The sequence below is a fragment of the Salmo trutta genome, chromosome 1, assembly GCF_901001165.1.
Source record: "Salmo trutta chromosome 1, fSalTru1.1, whole genome shotgun sequence".
In the NCBI taxonomy this organism is placed as follows: Eukaryota; Metazoa; Chordata; class Actinopteri; order Salmoniformes; family Salmonidae; genus Salmo; species Salmo trutta.
The window spans coordinates 34,505,950-34,518,988 of record NC_042957.1 but is presented as its reverse complement, the minus strand read 5'-3'; positions in this window follow the sequence as shown (position 1 = coordinate 34,518,988).

The window sequence follows — 13,039 nt, the reverse complement described above, 5'->3', positions numbered from 1 at the left end:
ACCCTGTTGATCATGTAGGATTATTTTATGTCACTGTTTTGTAGTTCTCAAATATGGTGAATCAGTTGTTTGGAATAGTAATGGTAATTGAATATCTGTCTAGCTACTTTTTAGCTCTGTGGATTATCTACCTAGTTACTACTTAGCTCTACCTTGCTCTATTCTGATTGGTCAGATGTTGGTTAATCGTTGGGACAGAACAAGAAGTAGTTGAGTTGATGCATGGGTGTGAATATGGTCAGCTCAAAAGAGTAATCGATGTCCATCCAGTGTTTGTCTATAGAGAGTAATCCATCCAGCATCTAAAGAACCTTCAAACTACTATACAATCAAATCCCTCAGCCACAAGGTTCTGTATGTGTGTAAATGTCAATGAGCTGAAGTGTTGCTTCTTCCAGAGGAGGGGAACCCTGTCTTTGCTTACCGGTACCTGACGCCTTGCAGGCCTGGGTCTGAACTGGACATATCCTGGGCCCTGATCAGCACCAAATGGCACAGACAGGGCTTTACATAGGGTGTGTCTCTCAATTAGGTCCGTCCAAAAAGCACTTCCTGCCCCTCAGCCTGCCTCTGATCTCAGGTGTGCGTCCCAAATAGCACCCTATTTCCTATATTCCGTGCCTTCGGAAAGTATTCCGCCCCCTTCATTTTTTCCACATTTTGTTAGGTTGCAGCCTTATTCAAAAATTAATCAACTTGTTTATTTAATCCATTATATCAACAGTAGAAATGGGTCTGAATGTCATCTCCCACTGGTAACAGAACAACATTGGACTCAGTCGGAGATACCGGAGATGGATGTCATGCTCAGGGGATATGCCTTCAGAAATGACCAAGGCAACCAGGGAGTCCTGAGCAGCCAAACCAGGAAGCAGGGCAGTTAGAGGGATATTCAACGCAGCTGTGAATTACAGAGGTGTGTTGTGGACTTTGGGCCATATGTTACTGACTGGAGCATGCAGCACTTTATTTCATAGGCTCTGTTCCAAATGGCACCCTATTACCTATTTAGTGCATTACTTTTGACCAGGGCAAAGTAGTGCACTATATGGTGAATAGGGTATCATTTGGGATGTAACCATAGTAATTACATTGGTTTTGATAGCAACTTTCCTGTTTTTTTCCAGCTTTATCATGCACACATTGCAGTGCTGTTCAGTATGGAATAACACAGTGAGGTTTATGTCTGCAACAAGGATACAAGAGGAAAGGTTGTTTACTTGTTAGTGTATCTGGTCACGAGAGACTGACCTCTGATTCCAACCAGGTCCAAAAAAAGGGAAGATACGTCCCTGTAAACAAACACGTTTGCTCACCGCACGCCCAGCCAGAAAATCGTGTGTCTAGACCTTGTGGGAATATAAACACGATAAAGGCTGAATATTTCCTCAGGGGAGAATCTTACTCTACACAAACACAGAGCTCTGGTTCATCATTAGTCATTCTAAATAGGCCAGACCCTCTTGCATAGCCTACATCTATCCACCCCCACCCGACACATGTAGCACAGACCACATTGGTCATTCCCTTGGTCATCAAACAACACACACAGGCAGGAATGTCAAAATGACTCTGTGCTTCAGTGTGACTTCAGAGAAGATAATAATATGATACTGTCAACAACCACCTGGCTCCAATTTTCCAACAAAATCCACTTATGCTAATTTGTTTGTAAAGGACAAGGTTGGATCATCAGATCCAACAAGACATCCATCATTTTCGCTCAAGCCACACTAATTCATTTACCAAGGACACCCATCCCATTTGAGTTTATCTCGTAGGCAATCAGACATAACTGATCGTCAGAGCAGTTGTTGGAATCAAAACCAGTGTCAATTGGGCTTCTCTGGGACTAAAGATTGGTCTTACTAGTGATGGATGATGGGGACAAGATTCACAACACCTCTTCTTCTGGGGCAACGAGAAAATGAGTTCTAATAACCCTCCCTCAGATTTAATTCACACATCGTGGATCCTGGATGTTCGTCACTCTGTGCTGACCATCACGGTCATCCATTTCACCACTAGGTGGCAAACTTGCTCAAGACAAAGTTTTGAGAGCAAAAAAAAGTAAATTACTTTCCATGACAAAAAAGGTAACAACAGGAACCTTTTTATAGATGCTTTCACATCGCCTGTGTAAGTCAAACTGTGTGAGAAGAGAGCCTTTTTGACTGTCACTGTTCATCGAAGGCAGATGGGCCGAGATCACTGCCAGAGACTCATAGACCACATGGAACAAAATAATTAAGAAAATATGTAATCAGTGGAAGTGCAGCACATAACACAGAAACACCTATGATGTCTAGCATCAAATCTACAGTGTGCTAAGGTTCTCTTAGGGTGGATATCCTCACACCATTTTGCATTACAAGTGTATTCATATCATGTCTATCTACAGTGAAAAGTGACACGACTGACCTTGGGTGAGAGTAACTTAGCCTGGGTATCAGTCTGTTTGTGCCATCATGCTACTCCTTGCCACTCCTTGGCATGCCATGACGAGACGACATTGACATGGATGCATTTACACAACATCTTTTATTTCAGTAATTGGTCATTTGACCAATCAGATCAGCTCTGAAAAAGATCTGCTGTGAAAATATCTGATGTGATTGGTCAAAAGACCAATGAATGGAAAAAAAAATATCAGAATTGGGCTGCCTTTGGAAAAGCAGCCATAACAGCACAAACAGATCTGGGACCATGCTAAGGGTACCATGACAATTAAACACTGTTTTTGCTCTATTTGAAAGCATTCTCACCACTAAAACATACTAGTAATTAGATTCACTAAAGGTCAGGGAGAGCCAATAAAAAAAAAATGTGGTAGGCTCGTTAATGCACCGAGGAAGTTATTTTCTCGTTCTACTTAACGACTGCCTAGCAACAGCAAGTGTTATCGTTCAATTCGTTCCATTCTTTTATTCACAGTAAACTGTCATGTGAATCTTGGTCAGCTAGGCGCTCCTCAGAACAAGGGATGCTTCTTCTTCATGCCCCAGTTTACAGGAATCTGGAGTGACCTGAACCAGGCAGCTACGCAGCGCAGCGCAGCTTTCCATAAACCCCAGAGCATAGCAGATCAGATCCAGGCATGGACGTATACGTACATGACTCACGACTCAAGTGTGAATGTATGAATGTAGCGTTCATTTTGCTGACTAGGATAATGGAAGTCATAAAATGAAAAATGTATCATTACGGTTTCCCCGGGGATGGGAGTGAGGCAGTTTGGTAACGTAACACACAGGATGCGTCCCAAATGGCAACCTATTCCTAATATAGGGCACTGCTTTGAACCAGGGCTCTGGTCAAAAGTAGTGCACTATGTAAGGGATAGGGTACCATTTGGGATGCGGAGTGAACGCATCGTTACAACACAAGTCCATCCCACCATTGGAGAGAGCAGAGCAGTCCTGGCCGGAGGTGATGTACAACATTCATTAGTATTGAGCTCAGCTCTACTCAGGGGCCCAGGTCATAGAAGTCAATCCATAACCCCAGGGGCTTCCAAGGACTATTGACTCTCAGGATCGTGTTACAGCACTAAGCCACTGTGGCCCCTCGGCACACCCCAAGCTGCCTCTTTCAGGTCATCCGCAGAGGCAGGTCAGGGAAAGGAAAATCCAAATTGATCCTTAGAGGATCATTATTAAACTGTCTGGTATGTCCAGGTGGGTTTGGTTGTCCAGAGGTTTGAGCTACTGTTGTTGTGATGAAATGTTCCAACACTGGGGCCCCTGATTATCCCACACACAACTTACAGTCACTATGGGAGACCCCAGCCTCCAATTATTGGTTTCCATGGCCATGCTCTTCATAATTGTGTTGCGTCTCCCAATAACACATTACCATTACCCTAGTGACACTTACTGCATCAAGCTGAGGTTGCCATTTATGGAAACAAGCATGCGTGGTCGTGGATGCAGCTATTTACTCAATCACATGTCGACATGTGTTTGTGCTGTTTACATTGATGAAATCAGGGAAGGGAATCATTCCAAAAATGTTCCAGTCTAAACATTGCTTATGGGATGTGGTTCCAAGGACATTTTCAAAAACGAAGAGAACACTAAACTTTGAATATGCTATTAGCTAACAGATTTTGGGGGGTATGCTAACAGCTCACTGCCCAAGGTATTTGGATTCAGTTTGTAATTGGCTAGTTGTATTTGGCTCGATATGCAACACACCGCAGTTCAACAGAATACAATAGGAGGTCTAGGTAAGAGCATGTATCACAATCAAATAACTTCACTAGAGTCTCAACCAATTAATGATATCCAGGAACGAAGAAAGACCTGAAAGAACACCTATAAAAGGGTTACCATGAGGATGCAGATGACATAAACAAATAAAAATTCAACACCTACCAAGAATCACTTAATACAGAAATGGTCAGACAGATTTGAATTGGAGGGAGCTTTTAATGCATGATCAATTGTGGGTAGGCTACTTAAAACGGTGAATGTATTGCAACCAAGTCAACCTAAGAGTCACCAATATTTTCAGTTATTTTGCCTGCCCTTAATCATAAAAGGCAACACCACAACATAACCGTTGCCATGGAAATAAATGCAAAGGTTGAGCGCTAGCTTTCATAGATATTTATAAAAGGTATCACTAAATTGTCTTCAGCGCACTGTAACCCTTACAGTATCAATGCCATACATGTTTTACTGTAATAACCCGAGTCTCATTATCTTAATATTCCATAATTGCTTCCCAGGACAAGTGATGGAACTTTGATTACATTTCTCGAAAACTCCCTTAAACTATAAAAGCCTACTCATCCCCTTCAAATACCTCCTTTCATCTTGTGAGCCTAAAATTGCAGCTGTGTAATGATTATCTTTAGATTAGGGCTGATAGGCCCCCCCCCCCCCCGAACACAAAGTCCCACTGCTGTCTACATAAGAATCAAAAGCAAACATGCCCTACCGGCATAACCCTGATTTGGCCCAGAGCCAAGTCATGATGTCATCCCATCCCTTGTAATAGCCCATGGGGGAGCTCTCATTTGTTTCTGACAAAGAACCAAACATGACCTTAGTGTGGCTCGTCAGCCGTGGTGATGATGATGCATGCATCTGGCAGGACTCGCTCATCTCATCCCGGGGAGTCATGGAAAGTCCTCTGGTCCTCTTCCCACCAGCGAACTCATAATTCAGTCTAGGGTTTTGCAGGCCAAGCACACCAAGTCAACTAGGCTAGCCACACTACTGGGAGCACCACTGAGAGATCAAAGAGAACGTTGTGGTGCGAGACGACGTCGTGGGAGTTGTACAACACATTTTACTTAAAGCGTTGATGGAACTAATGTCTATTTTTTTTCTGCCGCTAGGCTTGAAACAGCCGGGATTACAACGGGGATTACAGTACCTGTCAAGGCAGCGATCCACTTGGGAATCCCAGACCAGATCTGATGGTTCTCTTTATCTCATCAATCTAATCCGCAGTTTAGTCAATTTAAGTAAATTGGGTTAATTTAGTACCATTAGTAGGCAGTTACCCTTATTCACTGTGATTACCATGGAAGCTTTGCTCTTTGAAAATATGGGATAATGGTCATTCTGAAGATAATGAGCACTGTTGGTAAAACGCAGCACAACACAATCACTTTTTACCGCCGCAACTTACTGCCTACATAATTTATAGCATATAGTATATAACTCAGTAACTGTTGTGTACTACAACTAGATATCCATTCCATTCCTTGGATGCCCATGAAATAATACAGTTCATTGATAACTACTATGGCTGTCAGTGATGTAAGTATGGATTGGAGCCATGATTTATGAATGGAAAACCTTTAACAGGGTCAAAAACCCACATCTTGTGGAAAAAACCTGCCTGTCTCCACCGAAAGGGCAAAAGGGCTGGCCCCGGGGTGCCTGTGGCCCTCTCTCCGCATACACGCCAAAGGAATGGATGATTGGCAGTGTCCGCAGGCCGTCTGTTGTAAATCATTCTCCAACATGCTAGGAGGAGAGGCCTGTTTATGGTCCCTTGGAGTGTGAGTGTTTCTCATTTGGGGAAAACTGAGTTCAAAGGAGAGATTTGGGAAAGGAGCTTAGCTATGCTGCTAGGGGCATCGTGGTAGTAGTAGTGGTGGTGGTGGGGGGCAATTCTTCATGGGTTTGCCAAATATGACCAAAGGTAAAACGAGAGGCACCAGCTTAAAGTCATTGAAAACGGCTTAAGAGCTTTCAAAAGCCTTAGCTAACTGTTAAGTTCTTAGATGCTGCCAGGTAAGGGAAGCTGCTGGGAAGTTGCCGCTTCAGAACGGCTCTCTTATTAGCAGAAGAGCTTTCATTTATTTTGCCCAAGCCCAACATGAGCTTACTAGTACAAATTTAGACAGCTGCTCTACATTTTCCTTAACACAATCACCAATTTAGTATAATGAGAAACAGGCCACTGCATTAATCTTCTGTGGCACGTGTCGCCACTGCACATGTGAATGGACTAATGTATGGAAAACATGACGGTTGTGGCCATGCCTGATTCACACGGCATTGCTTCTTTCACCTTGTGCGTGACAACAACAATAGCCATTCTCAAAAGTATCAGTCTTCAGTCTTTCTGGGTGAATGCATCATAACATCAAATCTTCATCCAACATTCTAATAAAGACATTACTCTTAACAATTGCCTAAAACAGTAATGGCAACACATTTGTCCTTGTGGAGGGCTCTCACTTTAAAGCTGCAGAGCTGGATAGAATCACTTCTTTAACGCCTCAGTGGTATGATGCCAGATTATGTAGACTTCCAGAAGCAACATTTTCCACTGCTGCAGTGCTGGCTGGAAGCATCAGTGGTGAGCTAGGGCTTAGGGTGGAGAGCAGGACCCCAGTGAGGAGATTTTTCCGGATGCCCCATTCCTGCAGTGTGGGTAGTATCATATAGGCTCTGTCCCAAATGGCACCCTGTCCCCTACATAGTGCACTACTTTTGCCCAGACCCTCACGGGCCCTGGTCAAAAGTAGTGCACCACATAGGGAATAGGGTGCTATTTGGGACAACACCATTCTCTGGCCCAGAAGACATGTGGACTGCCTACAGTTTCACATTGTAAGCCATAAAGAAAGTTAACCCGACGAATAGGCAGATGTGCCGCGCTATAGGGAGAAATGTTTTTCGTGGGAATGTACAAATCCTCTTCCTCTTTGATGCAGATATTTTCATTAAGAAAGCTGCTAGGGTAGCTTTATAAGGTCAATAGGATGATGAACTGTTATTAAACTGTTATTAAATTGATAAGTGCTTATGTTCATGTTTAGGTCAAAGGAGACAGGACTATAGGTAAGTCCATGTTGTTTATAATTGTAATTGGAAACTGCTTTAAGTCAGAGCTCTGTATCATCTAATGACAGTAATTTAATGGTTTAGTCACCGTGTCTTTACCCTCAAATCTAGAATAGTCGCATTTGAACAATGTAAGCTTGACGAACAGTTCTGAAGGGATCTACGGCTCCAAATCCTAATGAATATGGGGCTTTCTACCACAATGTGGTATCAATCACACTGCTATAAATTGTCCCAGTTTCTGGCTCAAACGGTTTGGCATATCCTCAACTTTAAAGATGGAAAAATATAATAAAAATGTGAGCGAGAGAGACAAGCTAATATTACATTTATGTACATATATGTATGTGGAGAACATACCCCTCAGTCAGTGGTCAAGTATTGCCTCCTCTGCTCCTCACCATATGCATTCTTTCCACATTGCTTGATACTGTCGAGGATTCGACAAATATGTAATCCATGAAAGCACATAGATTAGAATTCTCCCTTTTTCCAGGGACATAGTAAAGAGCTATCAGAAATGAAAAGCACACTCAAGCTCCATACAGTTTGGCTTTGCAGCCAGCACCGACTAATGTAAATGTTGCTGATGACATGAGTATGGATAGAGAAGATAAAATGCAAGGCTCCATGTCAACAACAAGGATATTTTAGACATGTTTTGCATTTATTTAAAGTAAATCACCCTTTCAAGTGAGATTTATGTGTAAAGTCTACTGACATTTTTAAGTCAGACTGTATGTGAATCTACAGTCATTAAAAAAATACAGGCGTCCTTCCTAACTCAGTTGCCGGAGAGGAAGGAAACCGCTCAGGGATTTCACCATGAGGCCAATGGTGACTTTAAAACAGTTACAGAGTTTAATGGCTTTAATAGGAGAAAACTGAGCATGGACCAACAACATTGTAGTTACTCCACAATACTAACCTAAATGACAGAGTGAAAAGAAGAAAGCATGTATAGAATACAAATATTCCAAAACATGCATCCTGTTTGCAATAAGGCACTGAAGTAATACTGCAAAACACGTGGCAAAGCAATTCACTTTTGTCCTGAATACAAAGTGTTATTGTATGGGCAAATCCAATACAACACATTAATGAGTACCATTTTCAAGCATAGTGGTGGCTGCATCATGTTATGGGTATGCTTGTAATCATTATTAAGGACTGGGGAGATTTTCAAGATAAAACAAATGGAATGGAGCTAAGCACAGACAAAATCCAAGAGGAAAATCTGGTTCAGTCTGCTTTCCACCAGACACTGGGAGATTATTTCACCTTTCAGCAGAACAAAAAAAGGCCAAATCTACACTTACCAAGAAGACAGTGAATGTTCCTGAGTGGCCAACTTACAGTTTTGACTTAAATCTCCTTGAAAATCTATGGCAAAACAATTAGACAGAGCTTGAATAATTTTGAAAATAATTATGGGAAAATATTGTACAATCCAGGTGTGCAAAGATCTTAGAGACTTACCCAGTAATACTCACAGGTGTAATCACTGCCAAAGGTGATTCTAACATGTATTTACTCAGAAGTTTGAATACTTATGTAAATTAGATATTTCTGTATTTCTTTTTCAAGAAATTTGCATTTCTAAAAATGTGTTTTCACTTTGTCATTATGTGGTATTGTGTGTAGACGGGTGAGAAAAAACATATATTTAATCCATTTTGAATTCAGGCTGTAACACATCAAAATGTGGAATAAGTCAAGGGGTATGAATACTTTCTGAAGGCACTGTAGTGTTCTAATGTTCCTGTATTGGCACAGTTATACTGCAACTGCTTTATAAACTCAGCAAAAAGGAAACGTCTCTTTTTCAGGACCCTGTCTTTCAAAGATAATTCGTAAAAAATCCAAATAACATCATAGGTCTTCATTGTAATGGGTTTAAACACTGTTTCCCATGCTTGTTCAATGAACCATAAAAAATGTATGAACATGCATCTGTGGAACGGTCATTAAGACACAATTAAGGTCACAGTTATGAAAACTTAGGACACTAAAGAGGCCTTTCTGCTGACTCTGAAAAACCCCAAGAGAAAGATGCCAAGGGTTCCTGCTCATCTGCTTGAACGTGCCTTAGGCATGCTACAAGGAGGCATGAGGACTGCAGATGTGGCCAGGGCAATAAATTGCGATGTCCGTACTGTGAGACGCCTAAAACAGCGCTACAGGGAGACAGGACGGACAGCTGATCGTCCTCGCGGTGGCAGACCATGTGTAAAAACACCTGCACAGGATCGGTACATCCGAACATCACACCTGCGGGACAGGTACAGGATGGCAACAACAACTGCCCGAGTTACACCAGGAACGCACAATCCCTCCATCAGTGCTCAGACTGTCCGCAATAGGCTGAGAGAGGCTGGACTGAGAGCTTGTAGGCCTGCTGTAGGGCAGATCCTCACCAGACATCACCGGCAACAACGTCGCCTATGGACACAAACCCACCATCGCTGGACCAGACAGGACTGGCAAAAAGTGCTCTTCACTGACGAGTCGCGGTTTTGTCTCACCAGGGGTGATGGTCGGATTAGCCCTTATCGTCGAAGGAATGAGCGTTACACCGAGGCCTGTACTCTGGAGCGGGATCGATTTGGAGGTGGAGGGTCTGTCATAGTCTTGGGCGGTGTGTCACAGCATCATCGGACTGAGCTTGTTGTCATTGCAGGCAATCTCAATGCTGTACGTTACAGGGAAGACATCCTCCTCCCTCGTGTGGTACCCTTCCTGCAGACTCATCCTGACATGACCCTCCAGCATGACAATGCCACCAGCCATACTGCTTGTTCTGTGCGTGATTTCCTGCAAGACAAATCAAATCAAATGTATTTATAAAGCCCTTCTTACATCAGCTGATATATCAAAGTGCTGTACAGAAACCCAGCCTAAAACTCCAAACAGCAAGCAATGCAGGTGTAGAAGCACGGTGGCTAGGAAAAACTCCCTAGAAAGGCCAAAACCTAGGAAGAAACCTAGAGAGGAACCAGGCTATGAGGGGTGGCCAGTCCTCTTCTGGCTGTGCTGGGTGGAGATTATAACAGAACATGGCCAAGATGTTCAAAGGTTCATAAATGACCAGCATGGTCAAATAATAATAATCACAGTAGTTGTCGAGGGTGCAACAGATCAGCACCTCAGGAGTAAATGTCAGTTGGCTTTTCATAGCCGATCATTGAGAGTATCTCTACCGCTCCTGCTGTCTATAGAGAGTTGAAAACAGCAGGTCTGGGACAGGTAGCACGTCCAGTGAACAGGTCAGGGTTCCATAGCCGCAGGCAGAACAGTTGAAACTGGAGCAGCAGCACGGCCAGGTGGACTGGGGACAGCAAGGAGTCATCATGCCAGGTAGTCCTGAGGCATGGTCCTAGGGCTCAGGTCCCCCGAGAGAGAGAAGGAGAGAATTAGAGAGAGCATACTTAAATTCACACAGGACACTGGAGGAATACTCCAGATATAACAGACTGACCCTAGCCCCCCGACATATAAACTACTGCAGCATAAATACTGGAGGCTAAGACAGGAGGGGTCAGGAGACACTGTGGCCCCATCCGATGATACCCCCGGACTGGGCCAAACAGGCAGGATATAACCCCACCCACTTTGCCAAAGCACAGCCCCCACACCACTAGAGGGATATCTTCAACCACCAACTTACCATCCTGAGACAAGGCCGAGTATAGCCCACAAAGATCTCCGCCACGGCACAACCCAAGGGGGGGCGTCAACCCAGACAGGAAGACTACGTCAGTGACTCAACCCACTCAAGTGACGCACCCCTCCTAGGGACGGCATGGAAGAGCACCAGTAAGCCAGTGACTCGGCCCCTGTAATAGGGTTAGGCGGCAGATAATCCCAGTGGAGAGAGGGGAACCGGCTAGGCAGAGACAGCAAGGGGGTTCGTTGCTCCAGTGCCTTCACACCTTCACACAAGAATGTCAGTCTTCTGCCATGGCCAGTGAAGTGCCCGTATCTCAATCCCATTGAGCATGTCTGGGACCTGTTGGATCAGAGGGTGAGGGCTAGGGCCATTCCCCCCCAGAAGGTCTGGGAACTTGCAGGTGCCTTGGTGGAAGAGTGGGGTAACATCTCACAGCAAGAACTGGCAAATCTGGTGCAGTCCATGAGGAGGAGATGCACTGCAGTACTTAATGCAGCTGGTGGTCACATCAGATACTGACTCTTACTTTGGATTTTGACCCCCCCCCTTTTCTTCAGGGACACATTATTCCATTTCTGTTAGTCACATGTCTGTGGAACTTGTTCAGTTTACGTCTCAGTTGTTGAATCTTGTTATGTTCATACAAATATTTACACATGTTAAGTTTGCTGAAAATAAACGCAGTTGACAGTGAGAGGACGTTTATTTTTTTGCTGAGTTTATAAAAACGTATAGTAAACCAGACTGTGATATGGACAGCAGTGGAAAAAGTACCCAATTGTTACACTTGAGTAAAAGTAAAGATACCTTAATAGAAACTGACTCAAGTAAAAGTCACCCAGTAAATTTATAAAAGTATTTGGTTTAAAATATACTTAAGTATCAAAAGTATAAGTAATTGCTAAAATATACTTAAGTATCAAAAGTAAAAGTCAAAGTATAAATAATTTCAAATTTCATATGTTAATCAAACCAGACAGCACCATTTTCTTTTGTTGTTTTTAATTTACAGATAGCCAGGGGCACGCTCAAACACAAATGAAGCCTGTGTGTTTAGTGAGTCCTCCATATCAGGGGCAGTAGGGATGACCAGGGATGTTCTGTTGATAAGTGTGTGAATTGGACCATTTTCCTGTCCTGCTGAGCACTCAAAATGTAACGAGTACTTTTGGGTGTCAAGAAAAATGTATGGGGTAAAAACTACAATATTCTCTTAATTAAGGAATGTAGTGAAGTAAAAGTAGTCAAAAATATACAAAGTAAAGTACAGATACCCCAAAAACCTACTTATGTAGTACTTTAGTATTTGTACTTAAGTACTTTACACCAAATGGAAACCTGGACTCAGGGGTACACGTAACATAGTAAATGTAAATCTGTGACCCTGAAATTAGTATGATACGCTTGTAGTGTCATACCCAAGAAGACTCGAGGCTGTAATTGCTGCCAAAGGTGCTTCAACAAAGTACTAAGTAAAGTGTCTGAATACTTATGGAAATGTGATATTTCTGTTTTTTATTTTTAATAAATTAGCAAAAATGTCTAAACTTGTTTTTGCATTGTCATTATAGGGTATTGCGTGTAGACTGATGAGGAAAAATAACAATTTAATCAATTTTAGAATAGGCTGTAACCTAACAAAATGTAGAAAAAGTCAAGGGGTCTGAATACTTTCCGAATGCACTGTACATGGTATAAATACTGTATTACATATCATGATACACACCATTGGCAGGGAGCCAATGGCAGGGAGCTTGGTGCTACCCACTCCCCAGAGACAAGATATGTCCTAAACCTTAATCCATGCAAGCACTGTATCTGCGAGAGGTGATCTGTGAGTGCTACTGTTCACATTTTCTTGTGGGGTATGATTTGTGATGACTTCATGGGTTCTGGCCATCCAATGCCCACTTTAACATGGGGTTGCGTTTGGAATCCTCACATATACAGACAGAATGTTTTTCCAGGGAGATGTGAGCATTTGATTCACCTCCATCCGTCTGTCCGTAAGGTGCCTCATGCCATGGATTGCCAGATCCTGTAGAATTATGTGCTC